The following is a 22,017-nucleotide window of genomic DNA, read 5'->3' on the forward strand; positions in this document are numbered from 1 at the left end:
TTTTCTTTAACGGTATCTATCTAATTAACTGTAATAGCTTCTCCTAGCCTAGGAAAAATACTCTTTCAATCTTAAATGTTTAAAAGTGTTTATTTCTTACTTCATTCACTGAATATGTGTTACAGCCCAGCTGTGCACAGATGAGGAGGTAGGAACAGAGTGGTGAACAATACAGACAAGAATTCATGTTGCTAAACTCCTTTCTTATGCAAGCAATAGTCTTAAGGGTTTGACCTGGGCTTATATCCCATGAGGTAAGGACTGGTATAAAAGTTGGTTGGTTCAGGGACTATGGGTTGAAACTCAGAAATTTCTAAAATCAGCATTCAAGTTTGAAGGGAATGTTGTGACTTCAGAAAACCTTGAAATAGAACAAAGAAAAAAGTCCCAAGGTTCTAGGTGGCATGATGTGCAGACAGAACAAGGATTCAAAAGAGGAACAACAGAAAATGATTACACCAGGCTGGTTAGGAGCCTGGCACAATTCTAACTTTAACATAATAGGCCATTTAAACTTCACAGGAAGGCTATGAAAGAAGTGCTTCTATTATTCCTACTGAAAAAGAGAAAAGACAGGCATAGAGATCCAGAAACTTAGTACTTACCCAACATCACATCGATTAGCCTAGCTCCAGAGTTTGTGCTCAGAACCACATATTGCTATTGATAAAAGTAAACTGGAGCAAACAGATTCATTTCCTATTTATAAGGGCTGGACAATATCAGACTTAGATTATCTAAGGTATTAGAACATAAACCATGTTTCCATTTACAGAGCAACTTGCCTACATAGGAAGTAAACCATTTATTTCTGGAAAGACATTTGATTAACCTAGAAGCACTGGAGATTTACAAAAGCCAGGCCCATATTAGAGTGATTCCAGCAACTCTGAGGATGCAAGTATTCCTAGAGTAGACACCAAGTATCATATCTATCTTGATAAAGCATGGAGTTAAAAGCAATAATGATTACAGAATAAATGAATACATAAATGAATGAACTATGAATGACCATGGTTTAACTAAGTTTTCTTTTCAAACTTCTATTTCCTTAAGCAATTTTTGATATCCTTTATAAAGAATTAGACATTTCTCAATGAAGCAAAATAAATAGCAGTTACACAATTCCTAGAAGAATTCAGAACGTCTTAAGAATACATATCAGGATGCACCACACTGCTTGCTTCCTCCTACCCTATATGGGATTAGAGAATGGAGCATTCATGCAATGGTGATTCATTTGTTGGATTCATCAAATGAACCCAATGCTAATATTTGTAAACACATCCCTGTGTACCCTTAATTAGTTTTTCAACTTTTATTCTATTTCTGGCGCTCAAGCTCTGGAACCAACACAAAATAAAATAAACAAGCAACAAAAAAAGTTTCACACACCCATCAAGAGAAATTTTGGGTTGGGGGCATAGTCAGTGATATAGTCAAATGTTCCAGTTAACTAAGAGCACAGGCTCTCACAGTCTCAGGCTGTTTTGCTAGAGAAAATGCAGGATGCTTAGTTTCTCCAAATTTCAGATAAATAGTGAATAATTTTCTTAGGATAAGTATGTCCCAAGCATTGTATGTTTGTTTCTTTGCTTTGCTCTGCCATATTTGGCAAGCTTGTCACCAAGGTTTAAGAAGCAAAGGCTCCACTGGGAGAATGTTATAGTACCAAACACACATATCTGCCTCTAATTGTTTCTGCTATCCTGAGTAAGTTGCCTTGCCTCACTGAACCACAGTTCTTTCATTTGTCAAGGGAAAAGAGCTGGACTAGTTGAATTCTGAGGACCCTTTTTTCTGTATATTTCTATATTCTATTAATCTCTGAGAGTCTGGACTATATGCAAAGAACAGAAGTATGATGTCATTGTTTCTAAAATTCCTGTGAGGCAGAGAAATTATGAAGCATTCACTTATACTCATTCTCCCCAAGAAGGAGAGGAAAAGGACAACAACATATTAAACAAAGGATGAGGATGGGACACAGCTGTCTTCCGGAGAGTTCCTAAGAAGTAAGAGAGTATGCCCTGGGATGTCCTCCTCTCTAAAGGCTCCTGCTGTTCTCTTTGGAGGTTACCATTTGTTCCACCCACAGGGTTCCAAAATTAAGAACTGGCCTCTTTTGTGGGGAAAAATGATTTTAATGCATTTATAAGAAGCTAAAATACATACAGATATAAGAAAAATACTTTTAAAGATATATTTGCATATGTTTAGGCACTAGAATGCTGAATATCATTGTTATAGCTCAAGTTTTATGGGCTTTTAAAATTTTTACTTCTTAAATTTTATTTTATTTATTTTTAATTTATTATTATTATTATTATTGTGGGGAGGCAGACAACAGCAGGATACAGCTTTGCAATTGCCATTTATCTAACTTAGCAAGACCGATTCATACCCTTTGCAGCACTTTCCCTAAGAGATCTGTATGAAAGATCACCCCAGTGCCTTCATTTCTACATTGTTCACAACTGCTCAGCATTTCCCCCTTCTGACTTGAGTTAAATCAGAAATGCAATGAATTACATGGAATATATGTGTGCACTGTGTGAACCAGAGTCTTAGTAATCCTTTCCTTCCTGGGCATTAAAAATACAATTCTTCAACTTCTACACACCGTGAGCACCATTTCTTTTCAGAGAAAGATAAAAACACAAAGCAACTTCTCATTTGGCAAGGAAATCTTTTAATAACAAGACCTCAAACAGGAGGGTACAGGGCTAGTTTGGAAAACTCACCACGTAACACAGGAGGTGGAGAGGTTTACCTTCTTTTGGCCACAAGGACTGAAGCATTAAAGCACACACTTTCCATCAGGCTTGTACATTTAGAGAATTCCAATCCCATATGATCTCATAGACTGCCCTGAGTATATCTTCCACAAGTCTTCAGCCCTGTTCATATTTCCTGAGTCATATACACAAGATGGCGAGCAGCATGGAATAAGAAAATATAATTCTTAATCAGGGTCTTTTAATAGTGACACTATTGATGTTTGGGTAGAATAATTCCTTGTTGTGGATGACTATTCTGTACATTGTATCATGCTCAGCATCACACCTGACTGCCATTCAGTAGATGGCAGTAACACATCCCTCCATCCTTAGCTGTAACACCAAAAATGTCTCCAGACCCTTCTAAATGTTCTCAGAGAGAAGGGAAGGCAAAATGGATCAAGTCAATCCATGACAGGAGCAATTTCAGCCCTCGGGGAGAGAATTAGACTCTGGTAAAAGAAAGCCTACAAATGAATATGTAAAAGGTGTCCATATTTCTTCTCACTGTGGTGGTATCTTTCTCATAGAGAGAAAGACAACCTTATATAAATTGTACAGTTTACTCAAGCACCATAAACGTTAAGGCATATAAAAATGTGTTGACTGTAATTGTTGTTTTTCTGTCTCTAGATGAACACTTCATTTGAATGTTGCCTTCCTGATTATCCATTCTCAATATGATCGTTGCCTCTTAAATGCCACAGCTTTTTTACATACAACAGATTGCTTGCATTGGTATTTTTACATACAATAAATTGCTTTAATATGTATTCCTTCAAGATCTAGCCTCTACTTAGCCCCCAAACCTCCTCTCCTCTTTCTACTCCATGGGCATTCTCAAAACGCTTCTGTGTTATCACCACTGGTCAGCTCTCAGCCTGGAATGCACATCTCCTCATCAGACTGTGAGCTCACTGAAAACAGACCCACTGTGTTCCTCCTTTTATTGTCAACACCAAACAAAGGCTCAGGCACAGTAATGTTTGCTATTTTTTATAAATCATGAAATAAATTAATAATTTGTTCTGAAGAACTCTTAGATGGTAACTCTACTTTCTCTCAGGAGACAAATCATCTCTAATTCTCTAATCCTCCTTGTAGTCAAAGCTAGATACAGAGTTGATTCAAAGACTATGTGTTCTCTATTTTTTTCTCTGAATCTAAAACTTGGGTTATTGGTTAGAAGATGAAAATGGGCGTCTTGTGGTATTTGCAACCCTAATTAATTTTAGGTGTTCAGTAGAAGGGTCTGTTGTGTAATGAGTTAGAAATAAAAAGTGAAAAGAGAAAGCTGTGACTAAGACCCAAGTGCTTTAAAACTACCTAATCTGGAATTAGGTAGTTTGGATGAGGATGGGGGGAAGCGTAAAGAGAGTAGAATGATAGAAACCAAAATAATGAGATGTTTACCTTAAAAAGGCTAAATCAATCATGCAAAAATAAAGTTCCTTTGGAAATAGGAAAATCATCATGAAAGATGATGAAATAAGACACTTCATTAATTCATTACAGTAGAATTCTGTGTTGGTTTTTCGTTTTGTTTTGTTTTGGGTTTTTTGTTTTGTTTCCTTCTGGGGTTTTTGCCAAGGAGTGTTCTCTTCTCAGCCACAGTGTTCCATTTCAAAATTTGAATACCATACAGTGGCCTTAGGGACCAGCAAGCCGAGGGTTTTTCTTTACCAAGAGACGAAACTGGCAATACAAAGATTCAAGTTTTGGAAGTGAATTAAAATTTATCTTTCTTTTTTCATGCCACATTAACAATATTTTTGGTACAAGAGAGGATGGAAAATGTAGTGTCCTATCAATTCTCTATAGCTAATATGAGCCAAGAAAATAATCTAAATAAAGTCCAGTGGCAAAGAAAGCATGAATCATAAAGCAAAGCAATGCCAAACTAAGCCATGTTTCATCAGTCACCAAAATTAATCCTGAATTTCATCAACTCATGCAGACTGTGTCCAAAGAAATGTTCTGGGAGGCATATAGATTAAAATGAAGGACAGAAATAAAATACTAAAGTTGCATTTTATTTTCTAAACATGTGTATCTTCCACTGGTAATCAATGAGAATATGAAAACAGACTTCTAGCTAAAAGACTGTTTCACATAAGAACTACTACAGAATGCCGTAGTGAGGTAGATATCCTTTAATGCCGGAATTTGCAAACCTTTTCTTTCAAGGATCAGAGAGTAACTACTTTAGGCTTGGCAGGTGTATGGCATCTGTTGCAACTACTCAACTCTGCTTTTGTATTAAGAAAGCAACCACAGACAATACTAACGAATAGATGTGGCTATGTACCAATAAAACTTTATTTACAGAAAGAGGCAGTGGGCCACATCTGATGAGAGGGCCACAGGTGGCTGTCCACTGCTTCTTTAATGTATCAGGGTACCAAGAACTGAGAGTACTGATAAAAAACAATGTGGAGTTTGCTATTCTTTCTAATTTCTCAATAGATGCATGTTTACAGTTAATACCTCACGTCATTAATTTAAAATGGAACCTCCAGTGACTCTGAACTGGCAATTAGTTAAAACAAGGTAAATGTGTAAAATGCCTGCCAGTTAGCTATCTGATCTGCATCAATCCACATGTATTAAGTCAGTGAAAGAGCAGAAATGTAATTTTCCAGAACATGCAACCCTACTGCTCTGCACGCCTCTAATGAGGGAAAGCTAATTATTTTATTATCTTAACATAAACCTCCCCAAATTAAATATTTCCAGGGTTATAAACGGTTTGCCTCTGAGCTTTGTGAAAAGCTTAAAACCAGCCATTTCACTTTGGCAGACAACACTCTTGATCTCCTCAGGGTTCAAATAAAGCCTTGACATCTTTCAGAATTTTTTTTTCTTCTCACATAAAAAATAAGGCACTACTGAGTTGTTCTTATAGAGAGGTTGGTTCAATACTAATACTTCCTGTTGCCCAAAGGGTCTAGAAATTTTGAAAAAAGTTGGAATAGCCTTCATCATTCTTTAAATTCAGCTTTAATTTCATCAGTGGTAACTGATTTTATTTGCCCCTATTTTGCATTTTCATTTGAGCTCTTTCATAAATAAATACATATATCTATTTATTCCCCTTATGAAAGACAATTGTGTTATTTATTAACCCTTCCTTGGTTCTCTTCTCCTCCAAGCTAAGTAAATCAACCGTTTATATTCTTCTTTCCAAAATCTGTGTTGCTAGATCTGTCAAATTTGTCATGACAAACCCATTTGGGTGAGAATTTTGTCTCAATTTATTTAATTCTATGGAATTAAATTCTAGGATAAGAGAATGATAGAACAAATAACCAAGTTTGGCTCCTAACACAGTCTGTTGTTGAACTTTTAAAGCCTAGTGTTAAAAGCCTAGTGTTTTAAAGCCTAGATTTATCACTTTGTTCTGTGGTCAACAAAAAGTCACATTTCTTTAAAGCCACCAAATACAATTAAGTCATAAACACCTGTTCCATGACCATTGGAGTTCATTCCTATGTTTCTTCAGGGAGAGATTATCAAGCCAATTTTTAATTTTCAATACCTGTTTTTGATAAAATGCACTCATATGTAAATGTTTTCATTTCTCCCCAAATGTAAAATACTTCTCAGTCCAGCTCTCTTTCTTTATCCTCTTTCCCATGCTGGTTTTTTAAATTCTCTTATTTTTCACAATACCCAGTGCAAATCCATGACCAATTACTACCCATACTTCCTATTCATAATTGAAGTTTGAAACCTTCAACTGCCTAAAATAAATGAATTCTCTTGGAACTTTAGTGGCAGAGGATAGATCAATGATTGCTATCTGCAAGAGTGCCTGCCATCACAAAGTCAAAGGAGGGGTGTGTTTCCCCCAGACTTGATTGTTCCCTCAGGAAGGAAAGTGTGATAAATGAGAATCCATTACCAGTTCCTTTAGCCTATCTTAAGTAGAGGCTCATGGCCGAGTCACAGACACCAAAATCTCCCAGATAAGCCTATTTGAAGGTATCCTATGCCTTGCTCAAATACTCACATTTATTATGTGTCCTTATATGAAGTTCTTAAGAATTACTTATGGAAGGAAGGAAGAAAAGAAGGAAGAAAAAAATCATTTATACTATTTATATGATAACAGTTCCCTTAGTACAACTGACTAATATGTTTTCTTATAGTTGCTTTAAAGTTTAAAATGCTTGAGTAGCCACCTGGAATTTTTTTTTAAATAAAATTGGAAGAAAGGGCTGTGATAGTCTACTTGTCACAATAACTAGATGAGTAAGAGTATTAGATTTAATGAAGGATATAAGTGAATACTATTTTCTTGTAAGATTTTCTCAATGTACTGTATTTTTATATCTAAGTCTTTGAATTAAGTTTCCAAGCACCCAAATAACATATCTGAGTTTTTTGCTTCTATGTTTGTTTCATTTTTTTATTGTCAGAAGACAATAAGAATGCATAAAGGGTTGGGCACCAAGGAAATGTTTGGGAACAACTGTAATTTGCTTATAGGTTTAGGAACACTCAAGGTTAAAGAGTTCATGTGTTTTCTAAATGAGAGAAAACACATCTCTGAGAATCCAGGCTCAGTTCTTCTCAATATGTCTATCTCATCATCATCTATCTAGGCTATAGAGAAAAACTATAACAATAGGCATGGTGCAGAGTGCTAAAAAACTAAAAGGAATAAAAAGTTTTTAAAAAGTTTTTTAAAAAGAAAAAAAACTAAGAGAAATTTGGTTTCCAGCTTTCTGAAATTCAAAGGCCTTATCAGAATTCATAAGACAATGTAACTTCCTAGTCTGCAAAGCTCACGTTCCTAAAGGCCCAGGGGGACTCAGCTTTTGAAGCTGCTGCCTACCTCTCTTGACAAGCTCAGTCTGCACTTTAACTGGAAAAAAGAAAAGCAAAGGAGAGAGAGAATTATTCTTTAAGTGCTCAGGAAAGGGAAGAGACATTTGCTTTATCATTATGAATCCGTCCTACTGGCTGCAGGAGTAAAATTTAGCATTTGGTCAGACAACCCCCTAACAAAGATCCATGGAGGGTCAGAAAGATACCCTGGGAAGAAATTGAAAATTATCAAATTCATAGAGGCATAGAATGGTGGTTGCCAGGGTCTGGAAGGAGGAAAAATGGAGAAGTGATGGTCAAAGGGTACAAAGTTTCAGTTACACAAGATAAACAATTTCTGGAGATCTACTATACAACATAGTGTCTACAGATGATACTGTGTTGTATACTTAAAATTTGCAAAGTGGGTAGATCTTGTGGTAGGTATTCCTAACACACACACACACATACACACACACACACACACACACACACCAATAATAATAAGGGGGACAGGAGGAAACTGGGAGGTGATGAACATGCTTATGGTATTGGTAGAAGGGATGGTTTCACAGGTGTATAGTTGATCCCAAACTTACGGAGCTGTGTATGTTAAATACACACTTTTTTTTTTTTTTTTTACATTTCAATGATAGCTCAATAAAATGTTTTTTTTTTAAAAAAGAGGTTAGCTAGTCATGGAAATGACACTTAAACCTTGGTTGTGCTTCCTGGTTCAAGTGTGAGGGAATTTTGCCTCCACAACAGAGAGAGGAGAAAAATGTGGTGATACTGAATGTTCTGTGGGTAATGAGAGATTAGAAAATTCAGAGACCAAAACTGATTTTTAGGAATTATCCTTAATGGTCAAAATAATTAAGCCAATTCTTCATTAAGGTCAATATCACATTTAAGAGTATAAGGGTGGTGTTTAGAAATTTGAAAAAAAAAAAAACAACTAAAATTATTTCCGCCCAATCTGGTAAAAGTGAAAATGTAGTCAAGTGGTATTTAGCATTGTGAAAAAATTCCAACATCTGGAATAGGCACTGGAAGAGGATGGGCATGAAGAAAGAGGTTAGAAATGCTGGGATGATAATAAATAATTATAGGACACAGTTCTTATTCATAAAGGGTTTGCACAGAGGAAAACAACACTGCTGTATTGAAAAATAATGAACACAGGAAAGGGAAATAACTTTAATTGACAACCATGTGATGGACGCTGCATTGGGCACTTGATACATGTTATCATCTTTTGTTATCCATCCTCCTGTGAGAGGATAAAATGCTTCATTTTACTCATAACTAAAGAGACACTCAGAGTTCTTTATGTTTTGCAAATATGTTTACCTTTAAAAGACTAGAGATTGAACCCTGGAATATCCATATTTGTGTGTGTGTGTGTTTGTGTGTGTGTGTGAGATGTGTGTATATCTGTGTGTATATATGTGTGATATGTATACATAAATTATATATATATATATATATATATATATATATCATGAATTCTGTGAAATGTGCCTCTATCAGTCCATTTAGCCACAAAGGTTTTACACAGGGTTTACAATACCTCTTTGCTATTTTCAAACACCCATTGTGAAGGCTGTAGCACGATGCTTACTTGGTAGTTTGAAATTCCAGCTTGACCATGTGTGAACTATGTCTTTAAGCAACTTACATAATCTGCTTTTAGCTTTCTCAACAATAAATGCAAGCTAATGATACCTCCTCCGTAAGATTTGTGAAGATTAACTATGTAAGCCTGAGCACAGTGACTAGTGTATACAAACGCATTCAATAAAAGTTTGGTGTTAATTTATCTGTTTGCTGCTCTGCCTCCAACACTCTGAACTGTAATCAGCACAGAGTACACAATCAATAAATATTTGTTGATGGATTGCTTAGATGTATTATTCTCTCTCTCAATTTTTTTTTCTGTAAAGGTAAATCCCCTTCATGCCAGACAAGAGTAAAAGGCATGGAAGGCTTAACCTCTGTCCCAATTAACCTGCTTTGTGTGAGGAGGGGCTGAACCTTCACTGTGACATGAGAAAATTAGAATCACACACATGTGAAGAAAGGCTGGACAGCCTCTCTGCTGAATGAATACAGCAAGCTTCTCTAGCAATGTGTTCTCCTTCAAAGAACCCAGATTCCATTAACTTGAGGTCAGCTTCCCTCATTGTACCTCTTGTTTGTCTCCCCTCCCAAGGCATTTATTTCCCTGACATTCCAGGAATGAGCTGAGCAAACAAAGGAGAAATAGAGCTGCAAGTACCCCCACTGAGCCAACAGGACCCCAGTGTGAAATGAGACAGCTCAAGTTATTATTTTACTTCCTTAAAGGAAACCCATGGACTTGGGTGAAAGAAGAGAACAGGAAGAAAAGAGGCATAAGTGTGTGAACACGAACGAGGCCCAGATCCAGAGTCAGTAATCCTCACTTTTTATTTATAGAGATATTGGCTACCTTCATTTGTTTTATTTCAAGAGTTACATGGCATTGCAAAAGAGCTTATTAAAATGTCAACACTCCTACTGCAGGCAAAGCTAACATTTTTTTGAGAAACTTCCATGGGCCAGTGTTTGTGCACATCCCTTTACATACCTTGCCACCTTCAATCCTCATAATGGCCCTGATATGACCCCATTTTTCAGTTGACGAGATTGAGGCTCAAAAACCTAACCACCATGGGAAAACTATGCTACTGTTGCACCATCAGTCTGACTCCAGAATGCATATATCTTAATCTTACAATTTGTAGCCATATAGGGATTTTGTGATGTTGATTACTTCTTAAAATGAACAAATCTCTTTGACCATCTTCTTGTTGCATAGAATTTTTGTCCATGGCAATATTTATAATGAAGGGGTGTTCATCTACACTTAACCTACATTCTATTCATTAAAGATGCTTTATTGAGTGCTTTTTAGGTAACTGTTTAATCCTACATAACTTTTTAAATGACTTTGTCATTAAATGGATACATGAAAAGTTTACGGTAGACATTCCATTCATTAAAGCAGTACTATACAGTTCACAAGTCTGTTTTCACATGCGTTCATTCATTTAGTTCTCCAACCAAATCCCTAGGGTAAATTGGTTTACTCCTACAACTCTCCAGTTAAGAACTAGGGACACACAGAGCTTGTTAATAGCACATCCAGAATCCAAATCCTGTGCTCCTCCGACTCCAAGCCCAGTGCCTTCCCCACTGAATCAGAGCTATCTACTATGATGACCCTGCACTTAGAATTCATCCAGTACAAACCAACCCCTCCATCAGATGCTCCCTATCAGCAGATGAGCAAAGCATAGTGGCTGGGTTGGTGGTTCAGTGTAACTAAATATTCATCAGAAGTGTGCACATTGGGATCCCTGGGTGGCGCAGCGGTTTGGCGCCTGCCTTTGGCCCAGGGCGCGATCTTGGAGACCCGAGATCGAATCCCACATCAGGCTCCCGGTGCATGGAGCCTACTTCTCCCTCTGCCCCCCACCCCCTCTCTGTGACTATCATAAATAAATAAAAATAAAAAATGTTAAAAAAAAATCTTTAAAAAAAAAAAAAAAGAAGTGTGCACATTAACGGCCACACACAATAATTAAACCCAAATTAATTTCCTCAGTCAATACATGCCACAGAATTAAATTAAACCTCAACAGAAAATGGGGCAGACTGTAACTATTAATCCTCCCATAAGCAACAATAATTATTTTTGCCAACATTTTTTCATTTGCATATATGATGCTACATCACAAATTTTCACATACCAGTGACAAGTCTCTCTGCTTTGCCAGATTAAGAATTAAGCAATATATTAGTTCAGATAGTCTGTCGGCAAAAAAATTTCCATGGATCCAGTTCAGGAGCAAACTGTTAACATTTGGGGCAGCCGAGTTCATTAATGTTAGTGTTATAATTCACAATGGGACTCACTGATTGCAAATATGTGTGTGTGTAGCATAACATATATCCCATTCATGGCTGAAGAATAATTTGATATATGGAAAGTGTCTTCAAGTCACATACAAAATACTTCAAAAATTCAACTTCAAAATTAATATATCTACCATTTTATATAATTATTACAGAGATCAGTCATGGCTTTCTCTGATTGGAAAATTGTGTTTGTAAAGTTCATTGATTTAATTTTTCAGTAAATTCTTACTGGAGATGCCTTATGTAAGCAGAGCTATTGACCATGGGAAAAGTAGCCACAGTTCCTTTCCTCAAAAATCTTGTTTTCAGTGGGAGACTGACATAGCTATGGCTAGAAACTAAATGGCTTATGCCAAAGTATATAATGCTCACTCAGGAAACAAAATATGCCTGAGAAATTAATATGAACCTGTCACTGGTTAGATTGTGAAACTTTGAACAAGTCATTTTACCTGTCTCAACTTTAGTTTCCTCATCTGTAAGAGAAGGCATGAGGTGCAAATAAAAAAAATATCTGCTGCATTCAGTGTATGTTCTCTATATACGAGGTATTACACTAAATAATTTGCGTGTGTTTTCCTTTTCTTCCCTCTACAGCAGTCCTATGAGGTGAAATTAACATTATCAGTATTGTCATTTTATAGGGTTAGAGGATTTAACTGTGTTCACATGGCCAGTATGCAAAATGGCAGGTTTTTAATTTGGTTAAGAGACTTTAGAGGTACTCTTATTTACTATTAAGTCATTTTGCCAAGTATGGAATTCAGAGACAGATATCAGCCCACTTCTCATGCTACATCATCAATAATCAGGATATTCAACAAAAACAGTAACTATTTCCTTTCCAATTACCAACTGATATTTTTTAAAAAATTATTTGTTTATTTTAAATAATTTATTTATTTATTTATTTACGAGAGACACACAAAGAGAGGCAGAGACATAGGCATAGGAAGAAGCAGACTCTCTCTGGGGAGCCTGATGCAGGACTCGATTCCAAGACCCCAGGATCATGACCTGAGCTAAAGGCACATGCTTGACCACTGAGCCAGGTGTTCCTACCAACTGACATTTTGTGTTTTAATTGGTAGCTCAACCATGACCAAAGAAAACAAAACAAAAGACCAAACAAACAAACAAACACATAATGAAACTCTTAATAACAAAAATGTTGTTTCTAGTGAGCGCAGTTCTACAGTTTTCACACAAAGCATATGCAATTTTTAAGAAGAAACATATGTGAATTCCAGCACAGAGCTATTTATTGGCAACTGATTAATATTTCCTTGGCTATGAGCTTATTGGGGGAGTTTTGAGTTCTTCATAAATAGAATCTAGAAGACTGTCACCCTCTCACTGTTCAAGTACCACATTTTATTAAGGAAATTGAAAAAAAAAATCTGTGACTTTGGGCTAACATAGCTACTAAGTAAATAAATAGATTTGTTGCCTTTTCGGAGTCCTGCCAAATAATACTTTTCAAGATATGCCTTAATAATTAATAGGCAAAAAAGTAAATAAATAAAAGGACACAGAAAGAGAATAGTATAAACAAACCCTGGAATTCTTTCATTGAGAATTTACCTGGTTGTAGCATATTACTGAGATCAAGATTTCAGTATAACATTTATACCAATGTTCCCATAGACCTTTAAACACAAATAGAAAATGTGGCTACCACATGGTTAAATTGCTCTAACATAATCTGTTTGTAAATGCAATGGATTTGAGTTTTATCTTCACAAATTGACCTTCTGGTCTTATGTATTACTCTGGCTTCCTTGACAGAATGTCTTTTCTTCCTTCCAGTGTTTTCCTCTCTGTCACATAAGAACCAGTCCTCCTTCTAATGGTTCCTGATCTCTGTGTGGGAATCAATGTGGCTTCAGGGAAGTTCATTATTTTCCAGATGGGTATGGCCTAGGCAAGATGTGCTTCTTATTCCACTGGACAGCATTGGTCATGGGATCTAAACTGTTAAGTCACTAAGAATTTCTTTTTATTTTTCAATTCTCTCTTTTTTTCGCTCTCTTTGTTGTTGGCATTGTTGGTATTATTGTTGTTGGTATTATTGTTGGTATTATTGCTGTTGTTGGGAGTATTGGTGCAAAGGCATTCTCTATCTTGCTTTTTGTGCAAAGGGAATAAATACATGGTCCCAGGAGATGCAGATGGCCATCCTGGGACTGCAAGAGAGATGTAATGTAATGAAGACAAGGAAAAGCAGATAAATAGGAAAGAAGGAAGGGAGAAAGATGAAGGAAGGAAGGAAGGAAGGAAGGAAGGAAGGAAGGAAGGAAGGAAGGAAGGAAGGAAGGAAGGAAGGAGGGAAAAGAAAAAAGGAAAGGAGGGAGGGAGAAACTCTGACCTCACTGCAATGCTGAATCAAGTCTAAAATGAAGCTAGAAACCACAATAAACTCTTTATTTTTGCCCTAAATCTCCCTTTATTGTTAAGCCAGTTTGAGTTGGCTTCTCTCTTAAGATCCTCATGAACATTCTTACACAAAGTGTATCAGAAAGACTCATCAAACTGAAGTCCTTTTATACATACGATGGCCTTCCTTTTTCAGTTCTCAGACTTTTGGAACCTACCTAATTCTCCTTCACTCATCCATGGAGTGAATTAAAATATCTAAACTATATAACCACCCAGGCTGTGTTCTAGTCTTGGATCACTGGGGCTAATAATCAATTTTGGAGGCAGATAGATCTGGCGTCCAATATAAACTTTTTTAGTTATCGACTTGTTACCTGGCCTCTGCCCCAATTCCTTTTATGTAATTGGATTATTTTGATTTTCACAAAAAATTACCACAAATTTAGCAGCTTAAAGGACATGAATATATTACCTTATATTTCTATAGGTCAGGAGTTTGATAGGATTCTCACTGTGCCAAAATAAAGGAAGATATTCATAAGGCTTTGTTCCTTTCTGTCTTGCTGAGTAGGATGCATTTATTTTCCTAGCTTTTGTTCCCCTCCCTCCATCTTCAAAAGCAGAAAGGGCAGGTTGAGTCTTCCTCACATCACGTCACTCTGACCCTCTCTTTTGCCTTTCCCTTCCACTTTCAAAGATCTTTGTGATTACACTGGGCTCACCCAGATAACCAGGAAAGTCTCCCTTATTAAGGTCACCTGTCCAACAAACTTAGTTCCAGCTGCATTCTTAAATCCCCTTTACAATATAAAGTATTTGGATTCCAGGGATTTGGATATGGACATTTTGAGGGGCCATATTCTGACTACCACAGTAACATGCATTTCCCTTGTAGGTTTGTTTTAAGAATTAAATGGTATAAGCCATGCAAAGTACTTTGCACATAATGTTTACACTATAAATTGCAACTATTATTATTAAGTCAGAGGGAAATGAAGATGTAAAAGTCAAATCAGTTTTTTGACCTGCCTTATGCAACCTGTGGATTAGGGCCTTGAGATCCAGAGAGAAGTGTGTAGAGTTAGCACCTCTTCTCCATCCCACTTGACAATCGACCCCATTCCCAGGCAGTCACCATCCTCATACTGCTCTCTCTCCAGTACCCAGATTCTTGGTGTGGCTCTTACTTGGGTCTGTTCAAACTCTTGGCATGCAGATTCCAGATACTCCTTGGACCTTCACAAAGCAAGCCCGTATTAATCCCATATACTCTAATAAATTATTAAACCAACTGTTTGAGGAGGTTGATTGCTTAGACACCTGGGCATGTAAATTATTACCTTCTAACAAAAACTCCAAAGCTCTAAATCTATTTATCCTAAACTCAGCTATTTGATTCCCATCTTCATATTTGTCATAATATTATACCTCAATTATCACTGAAAGACTTTTTAAATCAATCCGTTCATTTCAATCAAAATTTTTAAGAGAAAATTTTATATCCCCACTTAGAAAAAAGAGAAAAGCTAATATAGTTTTCCATAAATAGAAAGTAACCAAAAAAGATAAACATAAGAAAACAAAAACAATGTCATTCAAATCCAGGTGGTTATTGTTTCTTGACAAGACTGAGCTAAAGGGAGATTAGAATGGTATTAAAAGCCCACAAACCTGGGCAACCTGGGTGGCTCAGTGGTTTAGTGCCGCCTGTAGCCTGGGGTGTGATCCTGGAGACCTGGGATCGAGTCCCACATGGGGCTCCCTGCATGGAGCCTGCTTCTCCCTCTGCCTGTGTCTCTCATGAATAAATAAAATCTTTTAAAAAAAGCCCACGAAACCCAAATATTCCTTGACATAGAATAAGTAAATCATGGTACAGTCAATGGAATATGAGATCAAACTCTATAAATCACAAAGAATGTACAAACTCAAAATGGTGAGCATGAAGATGGTGGCTGGAGGGTATTTGAAAATAGTATTACAATGCTGCAGGGGCCAACATACTGGGGTTAATGTGAGATGATACATTATATGAGAATGATGATATGAAAGAGGCCCTGAGAAGGCTTTCTGAGAACCTTTATATTTCATATTAAGAGAGCACTGGACCTGGCCAAGACACAGCAGATCTCGCCTAAAGAACTGTGGACAAAATATGAGATGGATACATCCTACATTCTACCTGAACTGTGTCTGAAAGAGATTATTTGGGAATGAAAAGAGAGAAAAGAATGGGAAAAGAAATCATCATAGAGTTGAAATCTATAGTTGCAGCTGCTCTCAAATATTTTTCAGAAGTTGTGTAAACCTGTGGTTTACTGTGGTGCAGTTGGTAAAGTGTTGGACTCTTGGTTTCAACTCAGGCCCTGATTTCAGGGTCATGGGGTCGATCCCACCAAAAGGGCTCTGCACTCAACTCAGAGTCTGCTTGAGACTCATTCTCCCAATTGCTCTGCCCCTCCTCCTGCTCTTACTCTCTAAAATACATTTAAGGTCATAATTTTCTTGAGGTGTGTTATATGTCAAAGCAATATTTGCTCCAAAAAAAATCCTCTTTGCAAATACACCCTAGCAACAACCTGAGTCTTTCTCCTAGTTGTAATCTAAAGGTTCACTACCACACCTTAGGAAATGCTGTCTCGAGCCAGAGAACTAATGATATGAAATATGCATAATAGATCAGCAGAGGGTCCCTATCTGTTGGAAGACCATTTCCCCAAGGCTGAGTTGGTGACATTCTCCTACACTTTCAGAGGACCACAGGGCTTACTTGGATCACAACATCTATCTCACTGTATTAAACACGATTATTTCCTAGCCTGCCTCCACCAGCCTCACTTCCTTGAGTACATGAACTGAATCTTTAACTGCAGGACCTTAGCGCCAAACAGTGTGCCTGGCAGATAAGGATGCTCCATAACTATCTGTGGAATGAATGAATGGATGAGGAATATGAATTCATCCTACAGACATAAACTGTATTGAGCTCACAGAAAAGAGAGAATAAGAACATGCATCTGGCAATGGGGAGCAATTGCACATAAATCCTGACACTAGCATACTTACAAGTTGGAAGAGAAAGGAGAACTGGGCTACTGATAATCAGCCTGAAACCCATTGGAGGACAGCTGCTATTACTTTGGTTTAAAAGAGCCTTGAGTGGAACTATACAGAGTCTGATACTTTTTACTATTTAAAGGGCCCAAGGTGGTGCTAGAGCTGTAATATCAGTAATGAAAGCAAATGTGTGAGCTGCTTGGACCTATTAAAGATAAGTTATTTCAGGTGCATTCAGAATAAGCACACATGGAGAGGTAGAGCCATTTCTTTTTATTCTTGCTGAGGACGAATCAGAGAAATAAGGATTTCTGAATTCTCCAGATAAAGCTCCAAATGTCTTTCAGCCACTAATTTACAAGTTTTTTGTATAGGCAGAACAGATAGTTTGTGTATATACATGTGGCGTATTTAGTATAATCTAATGTTACAAAAGCCTCAACATCCTTAGCAAAGCACCAGGTGTCCACTAGACATTCAATAAATGAAATGGATACTATCAAGCCCCGCCACTATCTGTGTGCCATTAAAACATGAAAGAGAAAAGAAATAGAGAAAGAGAGAAAGGGAGTGTGTAGTGGGGGGGAGGAAGGGAAGAAGAGCATGCAAGAAAGAGAAGACAGAAGAGAGACAGAGACAGGGAGGTAGAAGGGTAGAGGCAGAGGAAGGGAGAGAGAAGAAAAAAAGAAAATGAGGAAAAGAGAGAGAGAGAAAATAAGAAGCAAAGTGAGCATCAGAAAGACAGTAGATCTAACAAAACATTTTGGAGGTTTTACAAAAGTGAAAATAAAAATTAACCAAGAAAGTGAATTCTAAATGTATTCAGTAATAAGAGATGGTGTTATTAGATTAAAGCTAATGATGCTAACACAGATCGAAAAGGGAAGGACAAATGATGATGGGACATAATTACTTTATTGTCCTGTGCTATGGAAATTTCTGCTTAGATGTTCAGATCTCTGAAATGATCTTCTATAGCAAGAATCGAAGCAGGGAGTAGACTGTGGAGAAATGCGCCAGACTGGAAAGTCATCATCAATGAAGAAAGTTCATTCAACATCCTGTTCTTCAGATTTGGGAAAATACAAAATCAAAAGAAAGGTTATTCATAACAAAAGACAAGCAAGAATGCCCATGTGTCTATATTCCATCAGAGGGATGATATAAAAACTATTGTCCAGGCTATCAGAAATGATGTCATAATTCATAACTCTTTGTATTCATTCATTGCAGACAGCCTGCTGTTAACTTCTGAAAGGAACTTTCTAACTCTTATGTATCATTTCACACTAGAGTTGGGTATATAGGATAAAGGCACCAAAGTGACTAAATAAATGAGCTCGATGATATATGGTTTATCTCTCAGTGGTAGATTGTATTACTATTTGCTCAAAATTCTCTCTTTAGCATGTACCTCCCTAAGGGTGACTTATATGTTCCTACTCTGCTGAATCAAGATGTTTCATTTTGTTTAATTGGAAGAAGGCAGAAGTGACATCTGTCTTTCCTAAGTAGAAGCTCTAGAGCCAAGACGTGAGTGCCATGTTTCTTTTCCCACTGACACAATAATCAAAATGCTCTGAGAGAGGTTGCTCCATCAACCTAGGCCCTAAAGTGAACACAACATGAAACAGAGCCACAGCTGACCCATAAAGAACATATAGTGTCCTTTGATTTAATGTCCTTTGATTTTATAAGCCTTTGAGATTAGTTGGTATCAGAAAATAATTTATTGTGTCCTGATTGATATAATACCAAAATAAGAGAAACAAAAATAAAGGCCAGATATATAAATGCATTAATTTGTCCAACTAATAGCTATCAGACACATTCTATGTGCAGTCTTGTGCTAAGCTCTGAGGATAAAATTATGGACAAGACAAGGACTCTATCTTCAAGGACAAACAGACTAGAGTTCTAGCATCTCACGAGTAAGGAAGCAAAATGGGCTTGAGAATTCTGGAGAAGAATTGCATACAGAGATTCCATCTTCAGCAAGACATTATCAGAGAGGAGATGTTCCTAATAGCATCACTCAGAGGCAGAACTAAAAGGGAGACTTTGTATAGGGAAATAACGGGAGTTTAGAAATAACTAGTTAGGTCAGGGGAAAGAAAACCTTGGGTGTCTGGGTGGCTCAGTGGGGAGTCTGCTTCTTCCTCTGCCCCTCCTCCACTTGTGCTCTCTCTCTCTCTCTTAAATGAATAAAAATCTTTAAAAAAGAAAAAAAACTTTGTAAACAAACTGTGGCATGTAGAGGCAATGGGAAATTAATAGATTTTTATTAAACATAATATAAGAATTTTTCAGGTGCCTGTGAAAAAAATAAACAGAAATAACTGGACTAGGGATGAAAGCCACTTTTTTTGTCTTAGGATTTGATCAGGATTTTTGGTGTCATTAAAGCCAAAATGTCACCCTGTCAAAATTATGTATTGAAGCCAATAATTTCAATCTCATATCTCATAACCACTGACAATTTGTGCCTTATGAAATGAACGTCAGAGCACCCTGCCTACCATGAATACACAGTGTTTATTCAGTGATAGCCAAAAAAGATCATATAGAAATTTAAAAAGATAGTAACTAATGTCTACAAAAGACCTAGAAACTACACATTGTTAAAAACTTAATCTTTTAATTGATCAGTTCTGCAAGCTAAAACCTGAGACTCAGATCAGAATGACAAGTTACGATATGGTACAGGTTTGTTTGTTTCTTTTTTTAAAAATCATGGCTGGAAGAGACAATGCTAAGTGTTCATTAAACTTCATTTCATTTTCCTTTTTCTGGGTGCAGTGGAACACTTTTCAGCTTCCCCTGCAGTTAGGTTTAAAATCCTGTGATTAAGGTATATTTACTGGGAGCATGCCAGTATGTCTTTTTTAGTTTACTTGTTTGCTTTTGTTTGCTTCCAGATCTACGGAGGAATCTATTCTCTTGACCAGGAATTCCCCAGACCTACTATTTATTAGCATTATAACTTTCAAAAACTTCAAAGAAGGCCTGGATTAACAAAGGTATAAGAGTGTCAGGAGTTCTCAGCACGTTTAGAAGAACCAAATGAAAAAAGACATCCAAGCAAATGAAAAGAAAATACCTTTAGAGGAGCAATAGACACCAATCAAAAGAGTAAGGCCATTTTAATTCTAAATATCTAAGAGTATGGTCTAATTCAAAATTTATGTAACTTTATACTCAAGAAATAGAGAAGCAGTTTAATTTTAATTTTAATATAGCTATATTTCTAAGCTATAGTCACTTGAAAAAGAAAATATGCTTGAGGATTCCTGAATCTTAGAACTACAACAAGTATTTATTGAACTTGAAAGGTATTACATGGTTCACCTGTTCATCTTCAGAACAGCACTAGCTGATGTGCATGTATTCCTGGCATTCCTTATTTACTTAAAAGGAAATGGATTCTTGGAGAGATAAAGGAACTTACCGAAGCCCACACAATGGGGATACCTGAGTGGCTCAGTGGTTGAGAGTCTACCCTCAGTCAGAGCCTGATCCTGGGGTCCTGGGATTGAGTCCTGCATCAGGCTTCCTGCAGGGAGCCTGCTTCTCCCTCTGCCCTTGTCTCTGCCTCTCTCTGGGTGTTTATTTATGAATAAATAAATAAAATATTTTTTAAAAATTAAAATAAAAAATTAAAGCCCACACAATGGAGAAAATGTAGACATGAGATTCCAACCCAGGTCATCTGACTCCAGAGAGTATACTCTACAGTTTGCACAGTTTCTGTGACAAATGTGAAAATGTTGGTTGACATGAGGGCAGAAAAAGTGGATAGAACTGATATGAATGGACAGAATTGATAATGTGTTTACACCTGACACTGAAGAAGACCATAGCAGCTCTTTACATCATGATTCACTAGTGTGTCCACATGTCACAAATCAGCTGGAAAATGTGCTCCAAGTAATTTTCATTACAAATTTCTGAAGGGTGTGAGCGCTTTATTATCATTAAATAAATCAGAATAAATTCAAAGTCATTTCTGTGGTAGCATGGTCCTCACTCATACTCAAATAACCCTTTCTAAATGGGAGATAAAAAAGTACATTGCCACCTTATGTAACAACATGGTATATCTCTTTACATATACAGATGTCAAAAATAATATGTATTTTTTAGCATTAGGTAAAATGCTTAAGAATCATCAAAGAGAGGAGTCAGGTGATCAATGAGAAGATGTGGAGTTTGAAGTACGAAAGCTATCAGTCACTATCATTACTGCCACTGTGGCCTAGGACAAGTCTATGACCATTCTGGGTCTTAGGAACATCCTTTATGAAACTATATATTCCAGGGTTGGCAAACTATGGCCAGTGAACAAAATCTGGACTGATGCCCGTTTCTGCAAATAAAGTTTTATCGGAACAGGACTATATCCATTCATTTTTATGTTGTTTATTGTTGCTTTATTCAAGCTATAACAGCAGACTGGAATGGTTGCAACAGAGACCATATGTCTGGGAAAGTCTAAAATATTTACTATAAGACCCTTTACAGAAAAAAGATTGCCAACCCCTGAATTAGACCATGAGGTCTATAAGATTCTCAAATGTTCCTCTGCTACAACATGTCACTCTAAAGTTATCCATAGCTCTCCTACTTAAATATGGGATAGTACAAAAAATGTACAAAATAGTAGAGCACTAGGATTATAATAATGTTTAATAGAAGTCTTTGGAGTCCAACAGATCTCCTTTTAAATACCAGTTCTACTATTGACCTCTACATCTCATTCTGGTTTCTGTAAAATGGGACAACGCCTATGTCATGTGATGTTGTAGAGCTTCAATGAAAGAAAATAGATAAAGGATTTATCATGGTGTATGACCAGAGTAAGTGTTCATTAAATACTAGCTTCTATTTCCATTGTAAATAATAAGACTACATTTTTATCATAGGGAGCTAGATATCCAGGTCAGAGCAATGGCTTGCTCCTTTATGCCTTCCTCTATTTAGATGCTCTTTGATGGGGAAAGGAAAAGGAGAGCCATTTATGCAGAACAGCATCAGTTATTCTCTT

General features: G+C 36.8%; 1 pseudogene; it reads left to right on the forward strand.

The window, feature by feature from the left end:
- Positions 1 to 15,928: 15,928 nt before the first annotated feature.
- Positions 15,929 to 16,169, forward strand: LOC100685632 (annotated as a pseudogene).
- Positions 16,170 to 22,017: the final 5,848 nt, after the last annotated feature.

Source organism: Canis lupus, chromosome 20, assembly GCF_011100685.1.
Source record: "Canis lupus familiaris isolate Mischka breed German Shepherd chromosome 20, alternate assembly UU_Cfam_GSD_1.0, whole genome shotgun sequence".
NCBI lineage: Eukaryota > Metazoa > Chordata > Mammalia > Carnivora > Canidae > Canis > Canis lupus.